This window comes from Sturnira hondurensis, unplaced genomic scaffold (assembly GCF_014824575.4).
Source record: "Sturnira hondurensis isolate 20B ecotype Veracruz unplaced genomic scaffold, ASM1482457v3 Scaffold0024805, whole genome shotgun sequence".
NCBI classification, from domain to species: Eukaryota; Metazoa; Chordata; class Mammalia; order Chiroptera; family Phyllostomidae; genus Sturnira; species Sturnira hondurensis.
The window spans coordinates 3,708,647-3,733,188 of NW_028097436.1; positions in this window are offsets into that span (position 1 = coordinate 3,708,647).

Consider the following 24,542-nt stretch of genomic DNA (forward strand, 5'->3'; position numbering starts at 1 on the left):
CTGACCCAGAAATTTCACACCTGGGACTTGATCTTGCAGAAAGAATGCAAAATGTAAATAAATAAGCACACACATCCACAGCCTTCTTTATCACAAAAGAACTAAAGGTAATGCTAATGTCCATCCAACCACAGGGGCATAGTTAAATAGAACAAGACAAAATATTATAGTCACTGAAAATCATTTTTATAAAACATACTCAATGCCATGGTAGAATTTTTATTCTGCAATGTTAGTTGAAAAAAAAGCAAGAAACACAGTTAACGTGTGTTCAACTGCATAGCTGTATAGACTAATTTAAAGACCAGAAAACAATTACAATTTTCCAGATGACAACATCTTATAACTTTTTTGTTCCTCAAATCCACAAAAAGCTATAAAAGATGAGTGTTTTAATCATCCAACTGAAACATTATTTTAAAAACTTTTAAAAATGGAAGTACTTTGGAAAACATATCTAATTTTAAAAGATTTAATGAAAGTCTGTCACCATCATTTCTCAAGAAATTATATTATTGGGTTTACAGATCATTTCCTTCCTTCCTTCCTTCTCTCCTTCTCTTTCCTTCCCTCCCCTTCTTTTCCTTCCTTTCTTCCCCTCTCTTTTTTCTTCATTCCATTCTCCCCTTTTTGGGAGGTATTATCTCTAAATTGAGAAAATAGAAACATTTTAAAAACATAACTGATGGTATATATAATGAAAATTATAACCTTCTAGATTTCTCAACCAAAGTATCTCTACCGTATTTCTTCTTTTCTTCTGTATCTTTGAAAGCTTAAATAATATTTTATGAAATTTTTAGGTTAAAGTATCTTAATATTAATACTATCTTGTCAATAGTACCCATGTATTTGTTCTATTAGCACATTTCTCTAGGTTTGGGGTTAAACCAAATTCTAAATTTCAAACCATTATCTGTAATGCCCTGGGCATTGTGATGTTAAACTTCCCTTCAATTGTTTGTTTTTCTCTGCTTTATTTTGGATTTCTTTCCCTAAGAGACTATACTGTTTTTAAAAGATGGCTTCTCCACAAAATGAAAATTCATTTCATTAACTTAATGACTCAACCACTTTTTAAGAATATACAAAATGCTGACTTTTCTCAAAGCTAATGTTGTAATAGGGATAAAATTGTATGTTACTATGATGCAAGCAAAGAAATAATTACACTGACTTGCCTTCCAGAGATGTTTATGTAGATGCTTTGACAACTCAAAATGTTTTACATAATCTGTGAAAAAGAAAAACATAACTTTGTGAACACATGTGCCTTCTAAAGTTTTAAGTAACATTGGCATTACCAGTGACTAAAAATAACTTACTGCTTTTAATTACCTTAATCAACACTGACAGAATACTTATTTATATATTAACTTGCTATACAGTCATTGGCACCTCCCTAGCCAGGCAGCGTTCTAGAGTGCATAACAGTGACAAAGCACAGGGTCTGCCTTCAAGGGGGGAATATTCTCGTGGGTGGAATGGATTAAACAATTAAATAAATAAAATCATTTATTTATTTAAAAAACAGATACAGTCTGTTTTGCTACCACACTTGTTTTGACAATGTGAGTTTGTTCTAACATGATTGATATATTTGGGAGCAATTTGAGCATAAGGAGCATAAGGCAAATTTTGTTGTGCTTATGTGTTACATTATCTGCAAGAAACACTGGATGAACACAGAAAACCTGCACACAAGCTAAGCCCACCCAACTAGGAAAACAGGCACAACATTCGCACATGTCCTACCAAGTCAATACCTACCAGGTCCCTCAGCCTGTGTTATGAGCCACCCACCCAGATCTATGGTTACAACTTTCTTCTATGTCAGCAACCTCCTTCCTTCACTTACAAACCCCAGATTTCCAACTCCACTTGTTCAAACAAACATCAGAGCTCTGCATAGTAAAGTACCATCACTATTGCAAAGCTTATGTATTTCTTAACCATCTAGCACATGTGTACAAGCATGCTAGCATTTTCATTGTTTCTTTCTGTTTAATGTGTCATTAATAAAGTTTTGAATATTGTGCCCTGACTCCCTTCTCCCATAAGCCCTGTGGTGTTTATTGGGTAATTTTGCATAATGGACTATAGCATAACTAAGTGTAGTAATTGGTGTTTTGGGGGAAAATGTCAGAGGGTAAGAGAGAAAAGAAAGAGATCTACTTAGGCTGGCAAGACAAGGAAGGCCTTTCTCAAAAGATGACCCTGAACAAAAACCTAGAGGATACAGAAGAGTATCAGTGCTGGGTGCTGGGTGTCCTAGAAAATGTAGAGGAAAGGGTAGAGACCAAGGCCCCCAAAAATCATGAGGCTGGAAGACCTGGAAGGAGGCTTATAGGCTAGATTGTATAGAGGAAGCCAGGAGAACTATAGATGAGATGAAGATAGGAACAAGGGCCTGGTGGTACAGCCTCCAAAGGCCTCAGCAGAAAGTGCCAGCATCAACTGAAGAGGAAGGAGGTACATGCACTCCAGGGCTCCAACCAAAGGAGCAGTGAGAGAATTCTTTTCTGTTTGGAGTGTTCTGGAAAGTGGGTTGAAAGAAAAAATAATGAGATTGTAGAGCTCAATAAGGAATCTTTCATAGTACATTTATAGGAAGGTTAATTTTTTTCTTGGACAGATGATGACATATTCCAGAAACTGGATAAAATATTCTCAATGATGTAACATTATGATGCTAAAAAAGGAGAAATCAAGGATGCAGGAATGAGCTGCCCTATCATTTTTTATCACATCAACACACATCCATGCAAAAACTATTGTTATTAGAGTGCTCCCTAAAGGCTTTGAACTCTTGCTATGTGCTTTACATAGACTAACTCCTTTTGTTTTATGCATGGAAAGGTGAAGTTCCTCTGAGTCTTGCATCTAGAAAGTAGCAGAGTGGAAACGAAAGCCTGTTGGTCCCAGAGAGCTCCACCTTGTGCCCCTCAAGAACATTTGCACACACAGGGTTAGGAGGCCATACAAAAATACTGTCAAAGTGGTGTGCACCCACCATCCTGTGGAAGTAATATAAAGACATATGTTCCTATTTTCCCCTCTTGTCCAAATAGATTGTTTTCTTCTGGTTGGCTAGAGACAGATACCAAATGGCAACTGTGCCATTCTAGAAAAAAGAATTAATGGTTATAAATATGAGCCCATTTTCTTCCCCAAGCATGTTTGCAGAAAAGATAGGCTGAAGGAGGGGGTGTTGTTTAGACTCAGACATGCAGTCTGCTTCTTCAGGCTGACACAGCTTCAAGGTGTGATACCTCCCTTCATTACTCTCTCTTTGCCATTAGGTAAATGTTTACTTTGTGGTCTAAAATCTGACTTTTCAATCTGTTAGGAGGGGAAGCAAAGAAGCCAGCAAGTGAATCTCCTTAAGAAAGTCCAAAGTGCACTATTCACAGGCATATCACTTTCTCTTTCAAGACAGAAAAAGAAGGCTCCCCTCCCATATGTCAGTGTGCCAGGTACATTTAGACCTTCAGTAAAGGGAAAAACAAAAAATAACTAGGAAATACCTTGAAAGCTATGAAGAGAGAGTTAGAAAAAATAGTAGAAATGCATCAAATTCTGACACTGGAGATAAATGCCCCCAACCCCATTGATTGCTTGCCATTGAGCACTCTATTTTGAGGGACAATGACATGGCAAGAAAGAGAAATGATGGGTAATAAGCAGACCCAACTTGGGAACACTAGACTCCAAGGACAGCAGCTGAACAATGGATGCAGACATGGGCTTTTCCCAACACATATGCCCACTGGGCCCAAGCCACAGCCGACAGTGGCATGGAGTGCTACAGAAGGAAAGCTAACCACTAAATGGTGCAGGCACAGCCTGCCCCATCTGTCATAAACATTAGGTCCAAAGGCCACAGGTGCAGATGGTACTAAAAAGTAAAAATTACATTCGGACAGAGGCCACTTGATAGAACAGGAAGACAGTCTAGGATTGGTTTCCAATCAATAAATGGGCTAACAACAATCTATTCATCTTTAGCACCTGTTGTCTCTTCCTTTCTCTGGTTAACCACGAATAAAACAGTTTTATTTATAAAAGATGTGTGTACCCAGGACCAGCCTTTTGCCTATTGTGAACTGCACAAAGTTTGTCTTTGGTGCCCTCCCTGGCCAGCTGGCCCATGCTGCTTCCTTTCTCTCCCAGCAGGTGTCAGGGTCCCCTTCTGTTGGCCAAAACCTCTCTGAGCCTTCTCTCAGTCTCCTGATTTCATAAATATTTCCTCAACACCAAGAATGTTAATCTCTGTGCTAAACAATAGGTGAGGGTTTGAAAGAGCTGTGAAACAGCCATTGCCTATACTGCCACATGCTAGTGAGGGGCATAAGCACAGACAATGGTAAGCAAAATACAGACATTTTTAGTAATCTAACAAAAGTAAAATAAAATGGCCATGAAACCATAGAAGAGTCAATTCCAAATGGTAAAATTTGAAAAACCCTAGGGAAGGAAGTAGAATGTGAACTATGGCTTGAAGAATGGAAAGATCTGAAAAGGATTTTGATTGGCAGAAAAAAAAGGAGGACAAACACTCCAAAAGAGGGAAGGCAGAAGCAGATGTATGGAATTTGGAGGGGTTAGGTAGTGGTAGGAGAAAGCAAGAGACCACATGTCATTTTTAATTCTGCATCCACCAAAGACTAGCTGTTTGAACTCATAAAATTAATTAGCCTCTCTGCGGCTTGATTTCTTCATCTACAAAATTAAAATTAACTTACCTTATTATTGAGATCTTATATGGGCCAAGCTCTATGTTTGGTGTTGAGTGTACAATTGATTTAAGCATACCTTAGAGGGTTTAAGTTAGCTTTGAAGAACATGTATATAAAGAACTAAGCACAGTACCTAGCAGCTATTTGTTGTAGTTTCGACAAATAGCTGCTGATCCCTGTGGGAATTTCAGTGGTGGTGGTGGTGGTAATGGAGGCGGCATAGTGCCTAGTGGTGGTGATAGTGATGGAGGCATTGAAGTGAATGGTGGTGGTGGTAAAGTGAGTTGAAGGAGGTGGTGATGGTGGTGGTAATGGAAGTGGAGAGGTGGGTGGTATTAGTGCTAGTGATGGAGGAGGTGAAGTGAGGGATGGTAATAGTGGTGGTGGTGATCATGACGAGAATAATGATGGGGTGAGGATGAGGGAAAGGTGCAGTGAGCATAAGGAGTCACCTGCTGGGAAAGTATAGTATGTGGCTGGATTTTAGCAAGAGAGATGCCTTCTTGGAGTTTAAAAATACATTAGATATTTTGCCTTAAGATTGCCTTAATAGAGAGGAAACAATCCTAATGCAGAAATAATGACCTTAATATGACAGATGCAAATCTAGCATGCAACTGGCTTTAGGTGTGCAAAGTTCTGAGCAGGCAGTAGGCCTTCCCAAGGGCCCTGAAACTCCACTTGCTGTTCACTCCCAAGACCAGCTCTCTATGCAACTCAGACATCTAATCAACTCAGGACAAGCAGATATTAAGAATAATGTACCTTTCTCTGTTGTTTTTGGAAAACATGGCCAGAACTACCTAAAGCTGTGATTGAAAATCTCAGAGTCTATGACAGGAGAGGAAACAGTAGACAAGTTGTATGAAGCAGCATCACAGTCCTGAGCAAGTTGCCTCAAAATGTATTTCAATTGATTAACACTATTTTCTACCTACTTACCACATGAAAGTTCAGGAGTATTCCTCTAGAAAAAAAACTGACAGTTTAAGAGAAAACAAAATCACACCCAAGAGGTTATGAATTTTACATATTTAAGGGAAATGAAAAAAATCAAAAACCATTCATCCTTCTTTTCTAATGCAGAACTCCACAAACACATACATCTGTAACTGTGACTGACCTCACTCCAAAACAGAGGTTATATGCTACTGCCAAAGTAATCTAAATGGAATCACTATCACATCATTTTTTCACTCATAAACCTTCACAGTGCCCATTAATGCCTGGTATAGTTTCTACCATAATGCCCCAAAACCATCACTTTTCTCCTACAATGTCAGCAAAGGGCATCACTGTCTAGCTGGAAACATTGGCATCATCTTGCATTGTTTTCTCTTATGTACATCTACAGCCATTCCCTCAGTAATTCCTGTTCATTTTACCTATCTAATTGCAATTTGGGCATATTTAAGTTTGGGGGTTTGCTATAAATTGACCTCCCTTACTCCAATTTTCTTAAAATTAAAAATAATTCTGGAAATATTTCACACCGTAGATTGGGAAGGGAGTGCGGCAGGGAGTAAGCCTCAAAACATACAGAAAAATGTCTTCAAAATCTTTACTCATTTCTCTGAAGATCTCAGATCCCATGAAAAAGCTCCGATCTTCTCACACATTCTTTTTATACTACCGGTTTCCTCTTGTATCTTCTCTTTCCTTTCACATCTTCATTTCTCAGAATTTTTAAAAATTTAATTCCTATGGTCAGCCAGCTCCGTAAGACAAAGGTTATTCCTCTAAGGCCCATCATCTTCAAATAGTGGGGTAAGGGAACTAATTTTACATTTAATAATTTAATTCTTGTCACAAAAGGAGCACTAAGGGCAACTAAGCACTTACTATACCATCTATACTCTTCACTGTATTTCCCACTCGCATGCTTTTTCCCCCTCCAAGTTTTCCCAGCAAGAAAAAAGAATAAAAATCCTTAAGCAAAGAGCCTAGAAAACACTTGTTCAATGAATAAAAAATTTATCTTTCTCAAAACTATTCCTATGTGGTAATTATAAATTGTTGGCTTTTGAAAATTAACAAGCTAATCAAAGGGAAGAAAAACTACAGCAACAGAGCAGAGGCAGATTCACGACACAAGAGTGAATGAGCATAGAGAGGAGAACATTTCCTGAAACACATGGCAAGAGGGCCAGAAACTCTGTGAACCGAGCCACTGGGGAAGTCTTTTCATTTGAAAATGCTATCAGAGGAGGTTTCTAACTATGAATGTCACAGAGTGTCCTTGCTGCACTAGAGCAAGAGCACCCCCCCCGAACACTTCCCCTTTACTTTCATAAAACAGTGATTCACTGAGCACCTAATATGTGCCAAGAATGTTCTAAGCCAAAGCAGTGAACAGAGGGGACACAAAGTTATTGAGCAAGTCAACAAAGAGGATTAGCAAAACATGTATGTTACATTAGAGAATGATAAATGCTTTGAGAAATAGGGAGGAAAGACATTGAGTGGAAAGAGCTGGTGGGAGTGGAATGGAGTTTTCCAGTTGCACAGGTGATCAAAGCAACATTTCAGTCAGGAAAGGAGCACATTTAAGGCAGCAAAGGAACACTGGAGATGTCTAGGGGAGAGCCCAAAATCTCTTGAGGAGAACTGGAGTGTGGCTCAGGCAGCATAAGACCATATTTGATAAATGTGAAGGTTTCACAGCAGAAAGAAACCAAATCACTATTACAGAGACTGACTGTGTGGCCCATGAGAAGAACCCATCCCAAGGGACTCAGGAGACCTGCATGCTGATTGGTATTCAATCACAGAGAATGGTGTTAAGTGCAGTGGTAATTTCATTCACTCCCTGGCTATTAACCAAACCTGTCCTTGCATGTGAGTGGGCCTGGAGTGACAGTATTCTCTACAAAACTGAAATTGCCCTCCAGTGAAGATATCTAATGCAGGGAATCAGTTTCGAACAGGATCTATTATCACCTTGTTATGTACAACAGAGAATTCTCTCCCTTGTCTTTCCTCTCACCTTCTCCTCTCCTCCAAACTCTCCATTTTACTACTAATTATTATTATGCTGATCTGAGTTTAAAACATCTCTATTTCATCCTATAAACAGAGTTTAACCATGAGTTCATCTTTTTTCTGTTTTTACAGGGATTGCATGCACGCCTCTCATCCCTTCACTCCAGCTTGAATGGCTGACCTATATCATCAAATATTTTCTTCATGAACAGCTTAAAGGAACTAATTTCTCTAATTCATGAAACTTTAAAAATGCTTATTAGTTATATGTATTGTGTGAATGACAACTTAGCTAAGTATTTTAATTCTTGAGTTCAATTTTCCCTTAAAACTTTCTTCATTTGTGTTTCCTTGAATCATATTATGAAGAAGTCTAATGCCAGTATAATTTTATTTTACATTTATATAAGTCCTCTCTTTGCTGTAAAAAAATTTTCTTTGATTGTATTTTTTGGATAGCATAATTTCTATTTTGTGTCAGCATTGCCTGCTCTCTGATTTTTATTTTACTTAGCTGATTGCTATTGTCTCCCTTTTCCCACTGGGTTCAAAGGAATGGCTTCCAATACCTCTGCTGTCACTGACTTGGTTTTTAAATAAATTGCTGTTCTGGTTCTTGATTATTCTAATGCATTTATTAGTTCTTTAGTGGTATTTTTAGGTCTTCAATTTGTTTTAACACCATATCTGTTTTTGTCAAATTAATTATATGTATTTGTTAATCAACTTGATTAATACCATATTTCATTGAGTGAAAATGGCCTAGGTGTTTTTATTTTATTAAAAAATTTAAATTATTTTTATTTATGTCAAAAATACACATATGCATAGTGTAGAGAGTCAGAAAGGGTTTTATTTTTTAAGTGGCTTGTTTCCACTCTTTCTCCTCCTCAGATGCTGCCACTTTTCTTTCTTATAGTTAACTCTTTTTTTTTACCTCTATATTTAAAAAAATATATGCTTGAATTAATTTTAGTGTCATTCACTATGAAAATTCCACTTTGAGTTTCATAATCCACTCTCCTTTCTCCTTGCACACCTGAAACATGCACAATCTCACTACCATCCTCCAAGATAATTTTACAATAATTTTCCTAGTGTGAATGGTCATAGTAGGACCACTAAAATGGTCATTCAGGCTTGAGAAATGCAGCAACTACAAATGGTTTCTCTGTTTACCCAATTTTTTGTTTTCCTGGAGAAACAAAATACAACAGCGACTAAGAGCATAGATTCTGAACCTGGACAATATTAAATGTCAACTACACCACTCACAGTTTTGAAACATTGGTCTAGTTAACTAATCAATTTATGCTTGTTTCTTTGCATGTTAAGTTTGGTCAACAACAGCTACCACATAGAGTTGGAAGGGTTACAAGTTCATAGAGATAAATGCTTAGAGGAACACCTCACACACACCAGTGTTAGGTGTGATTATGAATTACTACCAGAGATGGATTTACTGAAAGCTTTGAAGCTTAAGTTTCAAGTCTCCTCACTTACAAAGGCCACTCCAAGACCCTGGGAAAAGTCTTGGTGATATGCTCCCATGATTAAATGTTTTTCCATAAATCTGAAAAATCAAGATAGTGTGACCATAATTGATTAAGACCATCATATCTCAATTCAGCTTCCCCTCTGTCTCACTTCCCCTGGCATGAGAGTTTTTATTTTGCTATTATGTTTTTTTTTTATTTCCAAGAGTGATTTTGTTCTCCAAATGTCTTGTCTCATGATTTTATGTCTTTGGGGATATTAGTAATAGTCTTTTTAAAAGTTTTGTTCCTCTTTATTATTTGCATTTTGTCCAAGATGCTTGCTCTATTTGCCATTTATGCATAGACGCTTTCCTTGTCTCTGATCCTCCTTAGTTGGCTGTCAGTACTTAGGAGTGAGAAATGAGAGAGCTGATGGGTGCCCTGAGTGCAAGAGTCAGGCTTGTTATCTGTGAGCTGGTCCTCCATTGTCAGTATCTGCAGGATATTTCTTCTCTGGCTGGTCCAAGTCCTAAGACAGTAGTGATGGGAGGCTCAGCCTCCAGAATACACGTATTCACTTGATTTACTCGATTTCAGTGAGTATAAACTCAGATGTGACTTGGGCCCTTTGGTAGAGAGATCCTCTTGTATTACCAACTCCAAAAAACAAACTTCTGGCCTCTGCCTCTGTGAGTGGTTAGTCTCCAGGCTACACAGAGGGAAAGAGGGAATGAATACTTTAGACCTCATCTTATTTATATGGACTTGTAATCAGGTCCTCTTATTTTAGCTGCCCTCCTCCTCTTCTCTCTGCTTCACATAGTTCCAAGTACTTCTGATGTCTCAGCCTTTGGGGGATTTTGTCACCTACTGTATTAGAATTTAGATTTTACGGGAGCCTGTTACATTGCTTACCCCCTATCCATCCAATATTTTAACCTCCAGATTCAAAGAAAAAAATCTGTTTATTATTTCTTTGGGGGCTTAAGAAGAAACTAAAATAGATATGTGTATACAACCCACCATCTTTGCCCAGAAATCTTCCAGAATGCACTTCAGAAATATAACATGTTATGTGATATACTACACTTTACTCCTGTTGTCTTTCCTTCTCATCCTATCTCATTCTCTCTCTCCTTTTCCCATTTTTGTAATGTTTGCTTAGTCGTCACAGCCTTTTTTATTGTACGCTCATTTAACTAAACTTTTTTAAAGACTTTTTTGTCTTTTTAAGATAGTTTGAATAAATTCATCTTTACTTTCCATATATCCACTGTCTCTGACACCTGTCTGTCTGTTGCTTAGAGCTTTGGTTTGACAGATGATTATTTTCTGTTCTAGCACTTTTGTTTGACTCAACAGCATTAGGGAGAAGCTGAAGACATATCCACTAGGTGTTGGTTATGTGTGACTGGTGGACTAAGGGTCTGTGTTTCATAGTCATGGATCAGTGTTCAGTCTACACCCTGAAAGGCACACTGCATAGCTCCACCAGTTCAGTGGAGCCACAAGATAAACAATCCACTCCAGTCACTCACTTACCTGTCTCAGGCTTTCTCACCAGCATTTTCCTCATCTGTGGAAAATTAAGACAGGAAAACGTGCCAGTTGAGATGCTGAGCTATTAGTCTACAGTGAAGGGAAAAGGACTTCACCTGGGGATCTTCATATCTTGAGCCTCCTGCTATCTAAATAATTGTCTTCTTTTCATGTTTGCCTTCCAACCTGCTGCATATATATGTATTATTTTCTAAGATAAGATTAATTTTTGTTGACTCTAACTTTGCTGTACTTACTTTTTATCTTTCTTTTTTTAGCCTAGAAGAAGCAGTGAAGTCAAGTTTCAGATGTTGTCCACACCTTTCCTTTGGTGTTTGTACAGTCTTTAAGTCTTCTCCCAAAGCCAGGCAATGATAATAAGATTTCAGGTTTTCATTCACTTTTTCACCTAGCTCACATGTTAGTGAGGTGGAGTCTTATCTCTCTCCCTGGTCTCTACTTTCAACATTTAAAAATCATGCCACAATATTGTCCATGACTCCTTCTGTTTTTTTTAACTTATGTTTTGTATTTTTTATATCTCATTCTATTATCTTACTGTGAACATCCCAATGATATTTTAAAGGTTTTTAATCTGTTTTCTCCTGAAAATAATGCCAACTCTTTTTTTTTCCTTTTCAGTTTCCTCATTTATTAAAAATGTGAATCTAATAGTGTCTACCTAATAGAGATGTGATGAGGAGCTAATACGATAAGTACCATAAGGTGTTGTGTGTCGTCCTAGACACATAATAAAACTAGACACATGACTAGAAATGAATTTCAAGAGATACTGTGTCTCTCTATACTAATAGTAAATCACTCAATAAAGTTCAAAAGAGGTATGTGCCACCACTTGGCAACTCTCATACTAGTAACTGAGACAGGCAAAAATCATCAGTAGATTTTAGAACTAGTGAGATAAAAATTACTATGAGGTTTTAATACTTAAAGAGGAAAAAATAGTAACTTTGCTGTAAACAGCTTTGACAAATACCACCTCACCCAGTTGAACAAACCAGTAATGAGACAAACCAATATCCATGCCTGACATAATACACTGAAAAGAACACAACATCGCTCTCGTGATGTTCCTGCCAAAAATGGATAATATGAATCAAATCATGAGGAAACATCAGACAAACTCTAACTGAGGTACATTTTACAAAATAACTGGCCTTGCCTCTTCAAACATGGCAGGGTTAGGAGAGATAAAGACTGAGAAAATGTTCCTGATTAAAAGAGACTGAAGACAATTAAATACAATACATAATCCTGTACTGGATTCTGGACAAATTGTTTTCTGTAATGAAAATTTTTGTGATAACTGGCAAAATTTGAATGAAGTCTATAGATTGTATCACTGTTCATGGTTTTGTCTTGCATTGTAGAAAGGTAAGATAGCATGTGCGTGTTTAGGAATATACTGTATATTTGTATTTAATGGGAAATGGGCATCATGTTTAGATCTTATCACATTTCATCATAAATGTTTCATGAAAAAATAATATATGTGATATATACATGACTGTGCATTTGTGTATAAATTCGTAAGCAGCAGGTACACTCATAAATTCAGAAAGACAGAAAGCAAATTTGGTAAAATGTTAACAATTGGGAAATCTTGGTGAAGTGTATTCAGGAATTCTTTATACTTACAACATTTTCTGAATGTGAAATCATTTCAAAATCAAAGGTTTTGAAATGTTAGTACTAAAGCGTAGTCTCCTTAGAGACAGATCCTTTTCTGAAGCACTAGTGAGGAAAGCCGTGGTTTGTGATTTAAGTCCCAACTCTAGCACTTCATAGTTTTGATTTTGAAAAGTTTTCCTTACTTTTCTGAAAGTCTCAGTTTCATCACACATACAACGGAGAGATAACAACAACCACCTCAAGGGGCTCTTGAGAGACTTAAAAGAAGCAGCACGTTCACATGAAACCAATGCCTGACACATAAAAGTGTTCAGATATTTGTTGAAAGAATACATAATAGGCACTGCAGAAATGAAAGGAATTAGGCATTTGCAAGCCCAGGGAGCAAATATTTCCATTATCCCTTCTCTCATTTTATAACATCTTAACATTTAAGAGATAGAGAGCAGGGGTGGTGATGAATGCAGAGGAGGGAGGAAGAGAAGAGGAAATGAGTTGTGATCCATAAAACTCATCATTCTGTTTCTGTGAGCTCACTGAGCAAAAGAGACCAGGCAGGGCTGCAAGGGAAGATGTCATGCGAAGTTCACTTAGTGTCTCTCTTAGTTTTTTTAAAACTTTAAACTCTGCTCATGCTGTGATATTTCTGTAAGTTCTCTATCAAGATGTGAGTGTCAACTTATGTTTCATTTCTAAACAAAATAAAATAAATAAAATGAAAAATAAAACAAAACTCAAAAAAATCTTATTGGTATGCTTTAACACTTAGGCCATTTTTTGTGAGATACAAAATATAAATATATGAACATTTATTTTTAAAACTTGTTTTTTCAGGGTCTTACAAGTACTCAAAAAACATGAACCCATAACTTTTAGCTATCTATTCTAGGCCCAGTAACTATTTTAACTAGTTGATGCATATTGCCTCAGAATCATAATTCTATTTATGCCTTTTGAGCAAGCTGATGAAAAGAAACATTTGCTTAAGGTTCCCATCAACGAATGCAAAGCTTAGACTAGCCTTTAGCTTCTATAAACATTATGCTTATTAATTCAGAGTATTCATTCAGTTATTGAAACATGATAACAAAGCTGTACAGTGAAAGACTGATTTTCTATTATACACGTTAGCTTTGCAGAAAGATCCTTTGGCTCAGGAATAAACTGTCCCTGTCTGAGAATTCATATACCTCTTGGAATTTTTTAAACTGTGATTTAGGTATCAAAACTATATTGTCACTGCTTATCAATACAGAGATATATTATAAATTAGCAAAAAGAAGTCTATTGTGATTAAGAACTCACCAGCTAGATTTCAGCTTAAGAAATTGTAAAGCTGCCTGTGTACGGCAGCCAGTCCACGCCAACATCCACAGCATTGCTTTAATTAAAAACCAGTGATATGACTCAGGCCACCTGTTTCATTGCTCCTGCTATATTCCTATTTTGGTCAGAGTTCTCTTTTGAGGATTTAAACTTTTATGAAAACAATAGCAAATATTTATTCAAATTGATTACTGTTATTTCACACCCTGAAACTACATTTTCTACTACATTTGTCTACATTAATTTTAACAAGCCAAGGATTATTTAAAGTGATAATCACTTTGTGATAATGGTAATTGTAGCTAGGAGAAGAGCAGCTGGTAGCTAAAGCAATGATCAATAGACTGATAGATAGATGATAGATAAATAGAGGCTTTTATAAATATATGTGTATATATATATATATATTTACACACATATACATGCATACGTATACATATCCTTACTAAAATTTCTTTTAGATCCATAAAAGTAGATTTTTAGTGTGATGACTGTGAAAGTGGAGAGTGGACACGTGGGTGGAGGTGGAAAAGCACATCGTGGGGATAAATGATAATGAGAAAAACACAATAAAAAAAGAAAAGAAAAATATGCTTACTTAGACACATTTCAATGGGATGGCTGTTCATGCCCCAGTGAGTGTATAGAACAAAACAAAATATAACAAATACAGGGAAAAGGGAACAATTAGAGGTGGGGGAAGAGGTGGTAAGCTCTGCCTTTGTGTCTGGGTCCCTGTAACAGATAATTAATTGTTGTAGCTCTCTGGAGTTTAAGTTCAGTGCGGAGCCAATAGGGAGACTTCTGCAGAGACCCTGTACTTAATAGTCTGCTCCCATTTAAAGAGTTCAACTAGTGGGATTTGCTGACTATATTATTATATTGCCTTATCTATCAGTCAATCCTGTCACTATTAGGTGCATTGTGATGGCAAGAGCCAAGGTAAAGACAAAAGGTAAAAAATGGCATTCTAACTGCACTGTCTGCCTAGATGAGGTAAGTTTTCTGTTTTCAACAAAACATGACGAAATCTATGATAAACAGAGGAAGATTTTACAGACCACAGTATCAGCAATTTCAATTTCTCCCCCTCTCTCAGTCTTCAGGAACTATTTGGTTGTGGAAATAAGTATAATGGGACAAAACTCTCTATGATGGGTTAAAGGAGAAAGATCTATGTCAAGGTCAGTGTGTCTGAGTCAGCTGGAATCCCAAGGCACCACTCAGAGATTCAGAGGTGATCACTCCCTGATGGGCCAGCAACCTGTACTTGGAGTATGGGGGGTAACTTGAGGGTACAAGTTTGGGGGCACTATTCTCAGGAATCTGCCCAGGAGCTATGAGAAGTTTCTCACAGAACTTAGCACGTAGGGTAATCGATTGTGGCCTTTCCCCACCCCCAAGTGAAAATGAGAGCTTAACAAAGCAGACCTGCAGGCAGCCAGCAGAAGTTTTAACATCCAAGTGAATACTTTTGTGAGATACATCCACCTCTTCAACAACGCATTCACATTAGCCTATTACATGAAGTCTTTGGTGTTTTTCTTTTTGCTACACACATTACCCATACCGGGAAGTGAAGTGAGCTGAGAGTTCAAGGGCACTTTTGACTGGAACCAGATGAATTGTTGCAGTTGCCTGGGAAACCTTTGAAGGCAACAATACTTGATATGTCAGATATCTCAAGTCAGTATGAGCCAAAGTCATTTAGAAGGTAAACCCAAGAAAGCTAATGGCATAAGAGAGACACTTGGCTTGTAAAAGTCATTCTAACTTGTTATATGCTCATGAACTTTTGAAAAGAGAAAAATGCATTATATTCCTAATTAGCCTATAAAAATTAGGAGAAAATTAAAATAAAGACATTTAGATTCCCTAAACATTTGTACATTGCCCATTAAACTAGGAATTTTATAATAAAGCTATAACAAAATATAATATATTTTTAGAAAATTGTCCATCTTAGTTCTTTTAGGGATTCTCTTCCAGTCTAGTAGGTATTTTTCTTTTCAGACTGTATATCAAATATATATCAAAACATATGTCAAATATAGAGTATCATGTGTGTTTTTTATAAAATATAAAATGTTTGTTGTAGTAATTCTAAGGAAAAAATTAACAAGTAGAACAATGGTCTATTGTTTTGCATCAAGGAATTTGTATTTAATGGAAAACATTTTAAGCTCTGTTTTGCTTCAAATGCTGAGTTTGGTAAGTGATTCTACCATGAATCTGAACTTATGATTTCTTCAATATTTTACCAAAAAAATTCATCCTATAAAGCTCTATAAGGAAAACTTGTCCTCACACCTCAACACTTTCATGGTAACAGGCTTATTTAAGGAATAAGGTGTTTGAGGCTCTTTGAAAATTGTTTTAGAGATCTATGATTACTGTGGAGAATGTTGTACAAAAAGTACTACTTTCATACCGATATTTTCACTTAAATTTGTAGCTACTCGGAAATTTTCTGAGTTCATTGCTTTGTGTTGCCCTCTGCTGGTGGTCTCTTGTAAAGGATTTCAAGGAACTGGTACTGCTGTGGTTTTCACTCGCCCACATCACCGCTGAATTCTTAAATGTGTTGCTCAAGTGGCTCTATTTCTTGTGGGTTGAGGTATATACTTAGCTGGATTTTAATTTAAATGGTTAAAGAAACAACATAAAACTTGTTTTAAAAGGTAAGGATCTTTAATTTTTTCCATGTTGGAGACGAGTTTTTCTGCCGCATGATAACTTAAACATTCACAAACTAAATACACTATTTTATCTACAAAGTTTGGTTTTAAAATTTATAGAGATGGGGTGGGGGTGAGTAGTGGGGGGAAATGGAGACAATTTTACTTGAACAACAACAAAAAAGAAAAGTGGTAGGGAAAACAATATGTAATTTTGAACTTTTATAATCCAAGATGATTTTTTTAGCAAGGTCTTAATTTTTATATCAGTTGCAAGAACATGGTTAATGGAAGAATCACTTTTATAGACTGACTCAATCTAAGTGGATATAAAGGGAACATATCAGTTCATTGAGCAGCACGTATCTGAAATAGAAAGATCCAGGCTCCGAATTATATGCAACAAATGTATCTCATCAATTGTTTGAAAATGAGCTCTTCCCATTGGAAAGCCTGCTCCAGTATAACTTGTACTTCAGTTATATATAACCCTTTACCCGCAATTATGAGACATGAAACTGACACAGTCCTGAGAACCAACAGGTTGATTTTTGTGCCTGCTGCAAAGACAGGCTTCTTACAGCACTAATGTTATGTGTATATGACCTACCAACATGGAAAAGTGTTAGCTCTGCTTTGCTTAGGAAATTAATCCAGAATTTCAAATACTGCATAGTAACCAATGCCATCTTTGTCCCTCTGACCTTTATTCAAAGTACCCATTTGAGAATTCTAAATGATGATCATTACAGTGACCTAAATGAGCTGGGATTTTTTAAATCTTATTGCTCAAGGGAAGAACCATAAAGTTGGGTTACTCAGTGCCTGCATTCCAGTAAAGAGACATACAGCATGCATATGTTACAGGTCTCCTATCTCGACAAACAAACGGCTCCAGCATTCAACATGTCTTCATATTTGATGCTTATTATATGTAAGCAACAGATGTACCTCTCATCTGAGCACCATAAAAGTGATCTTTTAAGATTCAATTCTAAATAGAAAATGAGTCAGTGAAAATACAAACCTAAAAGCAATTCCATACTGTACAAGTAATATTTGCAGTCCTAATAAACACACTGACTTTCTAGTGGAAGTTTCTGCTGAACATTGTGATCTGTCAGATGCCCCCACTCCCTGCACGTATCATCTATGGCTCTTCTGCTGGCATGAGAAACAATCTGGTGACTACCAGTTGTCAGGGGGGACCCAGGGCTACCATGCTCATGCCCATTTCTAAAAGAGGGAGGGGTAAAAGATGGGCCTTCCTAACTCCCCTCTCATCCATTCTACATCAGTGGTGCATGTTTGTCTCCCAAAATTCAATCCAGTATGATGTAATGAAATAACCTGAATGTTCTCTTTACAATATTTTTGTTCTTACCTTTACTGGTGAGTCTCTACAGATGTGCAGAAAGTTATCTTTTCCGGGATATATTCCAAAATACTCTTATGCTATTTCTCTTAGGATTTCTCCACACTGCCCCGTTCAGAAATTTTATTACTTTCTAGAGGAGAAAAAAAGTGCATGTGAAAATTACCACAAGGAAATCATTAATTTTAATCAAATCTAAACAATGCCAAACCAATGTCAATAGCACCTTCTAAAACTCTATGAGGCATTGGTTTTTCTGCAGTATGTGGAAATCTTTCTTCACGTAGCTTTATTAAAAGCCATGCTTTCCAAGATGTAAAATAGTCACAGCTATCTCAGCAATTGTTTTCTCCTTACCTCTAGTATTCCAGAGAGGTCACATTCTGTTAAAAACATCCTGCCCTTCTCCATAGAATCAGAGTGCAGAAGCGCAGCAACTTGCTAACTTTGCTCTGTGTTATTTACCAAATGCACAAAGAAAATGCTGTCTATTCAGAACTCATTTCAAAACTCTTTTCACTGAGAGTGAGTGAACAAGCGGGCTCATGTCCCGGCTATGGTCACATCTCCAGCGGTCTGGTGTGCCACGGGGCTGGCACCGAGTGGCACTGCCCCCGCCCATCCCACAAGGGGCTGTTGTAAACAGTCTGCAGGGGCGCACAGACCTGTGGCAGTAAAGGCAGTGGCAGGGGCTAGGGTCGTTTCATTTCTCATTCCCAGTTTTTTTACTTGTTTGGCCTAAATGTCTGTCAGAAGACTGCCCTACTCTCCCCAGGCTGAGTCCTCCTGACACTGAGGTTACAAATGCCCAATCTAGCTGGCAGGCCCAAGTTTGAGGACAGAATTCATTACTGAGTTTCTGTCCTTGGGCAAGTTCTTTAAACTACTTGGAGTTCAGTTTCCTTTTCTCTTCTGGTCATTTTCTAGTCTGATTGTACCTATTTCATTACGTTTGAGGAGCAAGTGAAAGAGTCATGCAAAGTGCCATGCAGAGCCTGGAAAAGAAACATAAAGGATTTTAGCACTGAACTCTTTCTAGGTCCAGCTGAGGCTCCAATACTCAGGTCTCAGTGTAAAACTTATCCCCATCCCCACTGCCCAAAGACGTGCCGAGAAAGCAGCCTAGTGAAAAGTTCTATGACTCTGGACCACACACTCCACCAGATCAAGACACTGTAGAGACTAGAGAAAAAAAATAGAGGAGTAGGAAGAGAAGGTCAGAAAGAGAACTCCTCCATACCACATCATGGCCCTCACTGTCTTTTGGGGTTTGGGAGTGGGTGATGCTACTCTCCAACCACAAGTTCAACCCAGGGGGTGAGCAGCTTCTAGGCAAATTCCCTGCAGTTGGAACATCAGAGCTGGCTCCGGAAAGCCTAAGCAAGTGTGGGGGGTGGGGGGTCTGTCCCAGAATGTCTGAGGGGACAAAGGAATTAACAGACCATCTTCAAGAGACTTACCCACCCAGGTAAGAAAGGGCTGATGTTCTCATTTTCTTCTTGCAAGCACCCCAACACACACACACACACACACACACACACACACACACACACACACTCTCTACAACCATGGTGGGGGTTGGGAAATGCAGAAGGAGCAGAAGTTAGTAAAAGAATGGCAGCCTGGCTTTAAGAAGTCAGGCTCACAGAGGAGACCTGAGAAGGTATGACCAAGTTAAGGTCAATTTGACTAGGTTATGGCACCAGACATTTTAAAGCACTGAAATGAGACTTTTCTGTAACTCAGATTAATCAGGGGATCTTCTGTATGGTCTGAAAAAGAGCTGTATGGTCTCTCTCTCCCCAGAGACCCAGGGGAGCTGCCAGAGTTTTTCTCCATGAGTCAAGGATATGGATGCCACTGAATAAATTTTTACAAGAACAATGGGAGAAAACTTCAGTTGTATTTTGGTTCTATCCAGAAGAGTGCTTCCCCAGCATTTTGATTACTTAAACTGTACATGGTAAACTCTGCTGCTGGACTAGAAGCTCCCTGAGACAGGGAAGACAGGGACCCTGTACTGTATGTTCCTTGAGGTTTCTCCAGAGTCTAAAGCAGTACCTGGCCCATGGCTGCCAACTACCTCTCAGACCTATTCTTAGATGGTTGCTTTACTTTAGGCCATTCCTATTCCTCATGGTTTTGCTAGAGAAATGCAGATGAATATATGTTCTCACAAACTTTTTCATCACCCCTCAGACATCCTTACTATTGATTTGTTACCTTTCTATACTTTTCCCAAATACTACTCCTCTCTGCCCTCTTTCAGAGGGTCTTATAGATCGATAACCTGAGACCATGTACGGAAGGCACAGGCTGAATTTTACGCAAGTTTTGATTGTCAGTAATCAAAAGAAACTGATCAAAGGACACCTTAAGAAGCTTACCTGAGAAGCTCAAAGCACATCAGAAAATCCATCAGCAGTTTTTCTTGTGAGCTTTTTGTGGATAAACATTAATTTTTGCCAGGAAAAAAAAAAAACAAGATAACAGAACTCTTTTTGACCTTTCCGCTGCTTCACCCCTCCCCCACCACCGTGCTCACCCTACATGTCAATGAATTGCTGAGAAGAACCTTCATTAGCTTCTTCTCTCTTCTGGGTTGCAAATAAATTCAAGTATTTTGAATGACACAGAAGCAGTTTCTCTTTGGCCAAAAGAGAAGCTCAGGGGAAGAAAAAAAAAATCAAAGGCAAGCCTACTTGTGAGCTTCCCAAACTGAGCAAATTTGGGTGTAGCATCTGCAGTCTCAGTTTTGGAAACCACAATATGCCATTCATCCCTCACTAGATGACGGGACAGAAATGTTGTTGCTGAACCAACCCTGGGAAATATGCTTGCTGCTTACCCAAAACAAACTTGCAAAATTCAACTTCTATTGCTTCAAATTTTCAGATGGGAAGAGTTTCCCTACATATAATTTTGAACTATTTTTTTCACTTGCTGAGTGAAAATGAGTAATCTGTGGACACATTTGGAAAGACTGGGTTCTGACCTTTTAAAATATGGATCCAGAACAAAAAGAGTCATTGCTTGAGAAAGCACAGGAAGGGGTAAGGTGAAGCCCATTCCTCAAGATGAGAATAGGTGTGTACAAAGAGAGAATGAGTGGTGTCAAAGATACTGGTATTAAAACATACATTTTTTTCTTCACCTGAAGATATGCTTATCAATGTCAGAGAGAGAGGAAGGGAGAGGGAAGGAGAGAGACAGAGAGAGAAATATCAATGTGAGAGAGAAACACTGATCAGTTATCTCTCATTTGCACCCCAAGCAGACACCAAATCCAAAACTAGGTGTGTGCCCTGACCAGGAATCAAACCCACGGCCTTCTTTCGGTGCATGAGATTAAGCTCCAACCAACTGAGCCACCAACCAGGGCAAAATACGCAATCCCATGGCCAATAAAACTTTAGTTATTTCTTTGCTTTGTTAATTAAAGCCTTTCGTGAAGGAATTCCCCTCATGCCACGTATTTTCCTGTGTCTGTAATGAAGAGTTTTTTCACACATGAACTAACTTCTGCAGAGCCAGAACCTGATAGCCTTGACAAGGAAAGCTGAGCAATTTCCACTGGGGCCCTACCTAGGCCCTACCTTGAGAGAAATACCCATGGGGGCCTTCTTCCTGAAGACAACCCCATGGGCCTCCCTGTTCTGCACACATCTCTTTCATCACTGAGAGAAAAGCCAAAAGAAATACACCTATCAGTCCAAATGCAAATCTCAGGTGCTTGTCCATCAAGTCTCCCTCCAATTCCAAAGCACACCAATGAAGCACTATGTCTGCAAGTACCTATTGTTTAGAGCTACATACTTTGAGGAAGTTGAATTTGCAATTATCCATCAATAGACAAGAAAGACTCACCCATCAATAAAAAAAAAAACTATTTCTATGAGCTTGGTCAGGTGACTTAGTTGCTTGGAGCATTACCCTGTACACCAAAAGGCTGCAGGTTTGATTCCCAGTCAGGGTTCATAACTGGGTTGAGGGTTTGATCCTTGGTCAGGGCACATACAGGAGGCAACATATAGATATTTCTCTCTCACATCAATTGATCTCTCTCTCTCTCTCTCTCTCAAATCAATAAACATATCCTTGGGTGAGGATTTTTTTAAAAGCTATTACTGTGAGCAATGTAGGAGCATTCCAGAAAAATGGCAGAATACAAACATCATTCACAAAATGTGCTGTGAGAATCTGAAGTCCTGGCTGATTCAAAGTGTTTACTAGTGGGTAAAATTACCATTTTACTAAGTACTTATTTTTTAAACTATCCTTAAAACAGTCATATAGTTGTGTTCCATTCAGATATAACTGCTGTTTAAGGTTTTGGGTTTGTTTTATTTTTTGCTTTGTTTTATTATGTTTTTTTCTGGAATACTAGATGTATTTAAATCAGAGGTTTGAACAGCAAAGTTTAGCCTAACATTTACCCTCCAACTGAAGCTTCTGGAGGAATAATATGACAAACTGATACCTAATAATTATTGGCAAGAACATCATTTTCTCTGAAGGACTGCACCCAAGCAAAATAGGTAATGATTACTCCTGCTGGAATTCCAGCACTTTAATTATCAGCTTTCTGAAGATGTCTTTTGGAGCCTGCAGGCTGTACTGGCAAACATGAAAGGAAAAAGAAAACGTTTTTCTGGCAACTTGTAAAGTACAACTAGCACTGCGATATTCACGGTGTCGCAAAATGCACATCCCCAGTGGGTCACACTGGATCACAGCTTCGGGAAAGGGTGCGAGAAGCCAACAGGCCACAGTGGCCATGTGTCTCCAACACTGTATGAACCTAGAACAGGGTGCCCACAGATTCCTGAGTCTTTTTCCTTGAACCATGTGCCAAATATTTTTATTATTCTTTGAGAAACCAGTGGGTGGGCACAGATGGGAAGTGGGAAGCTGCAAAAGGGAAGAAGATGGTATCAGAGCGGAGCACACAGCCAGTGCATCTTTCCAAGGGCGTCCTCATGGAACCAGATGGCGCCTCACTCTGTGCTCATCTCTGCCTGGTACCGCTGCCCCCGCCGCCACTGCCCCACCCCCCACGCCTTGCCCTCATGCATTGCCAGTGCGGAGCAATAGGGACTGAAACCCACCTACCCCCATTTGTCTGTGTACAATAAACCCCATCAGCCACCACTCAACGTGTAGCCTATGCCCATATTTTAAGAACAATCGGGGTTTTTTTTAAGTTGTTGATACTCGTCTGCAAAATGTGAAAAGCTTGTTGCCCTATCATTGTTTTGTACATGCAATTTGATGCAATTAATGAAAGAAACCTCTTTATTCCCCACCTTCGTATAAAACCAAACTTTCCTTAGGGAAGGGGACTTACCTCAGTGCATCCAGAAAATAATAATCACGATTGTTTCATAATGAGTTTCCAGCAAATTCCATCAACTTAGTAAAAGTAGTTCAGCAGCTCTGCGTGTGTATACACATTTGAGTGATTGGGTAAAGCACTGTGAAAGCACACTGCCCAGCTTGAGAGTTGGACTTTCCAAAACTCATAAAGGGTGATACTATTAGACTATTGGCACACTGGCCCTCTTTACGGTTAGCTACCTTAAAGAGAATGGTTCACAGGCCCCCTTGTCACACACATGGTTGTTAGGAGTCACCCAAACTGAGCTTCACCACTATTAGTGTGGGATGGGGAACACAAACCACTGTCAGGGCCCTCGGGGGAACTGAGGGGTTACCCAAACTGAAGAGAGAGTTGGTACCCTGTCCACCAATATGCTCCTTGAGGAGTTAGTTCCTGCCTTCCTTTTTCATTCAGCCATGCCTACCTCTGACTTAGTGCCACTCTATTCATCTGCACAGATCAACATTAAACTGCAGGCAAACTCATATATTAACACCAGGACCACTAAAATAAAAACACCCTGCACTGAAAGCTGCTTGAGAAGACCTTGGAAGTTCAGGTGCCCTAGCATGGTAGTTGTGTGTGTGTGTGTGTGTTTTAAATTTATTGTGGTGACATTAGTTAATAAAATTATACAGGTTTCAGGTGTACAGAAAAATTCTATAGTACCTCATCTGTATATTATATTGTGTGTTTACCACCCCAAGTCAAGTCTCCTGCCATCACCATTTGTGCCTCCTTCACCCTCTTCTACCTTCCCCCATTCATCTTTTCCTCTGGTAATCACCATACTTTGTCTGTGTCTATGAGGTTTTTATTTTTAATTTGCTTAATCTCTTCATCTTTTTCACCCATCTTCTCTGACAGCTGTCAGTCTGTTCTCTGTGTATATGAATCTTTTTCAGTATTATTTGTTGATTTTGTTCATTATATCCCACATAAAAGTGAAATGGCATGGTATTTGTCTTTCTCTGAGTAGTTTATTTCACTTAGCATAATGCTCTGCAGGTCCCTCTATGCCATGGCAAAGGATAAGATTTTCTTCTTTTTCATGGATGAATACTATTCCATCATAAAAATGTATCACAGCTTTTTTACCTACTTACCTATCAATGGGTACTCAAGCTACTTCCAAATCTTGGCTATTGTAAATAACACTGCCATGAATATAGGGTGCATATATTCTTTCAAATTAGTATTTCTTTGGATATATGAGTATTCCCACAAGTGGAATTTATGGGTAATAAAGCAGTTCCATTTTTAATTTTTTGAGGTAGCTCCATACTGTTTTTCATAGTGGCTGCACCAATCTCCATTCCTAGCAACAGCACATGAGGGTTCCCTTTTCTCACCTCCTGAACAATACTTATTGTTTGTTGATTTATTGATGAT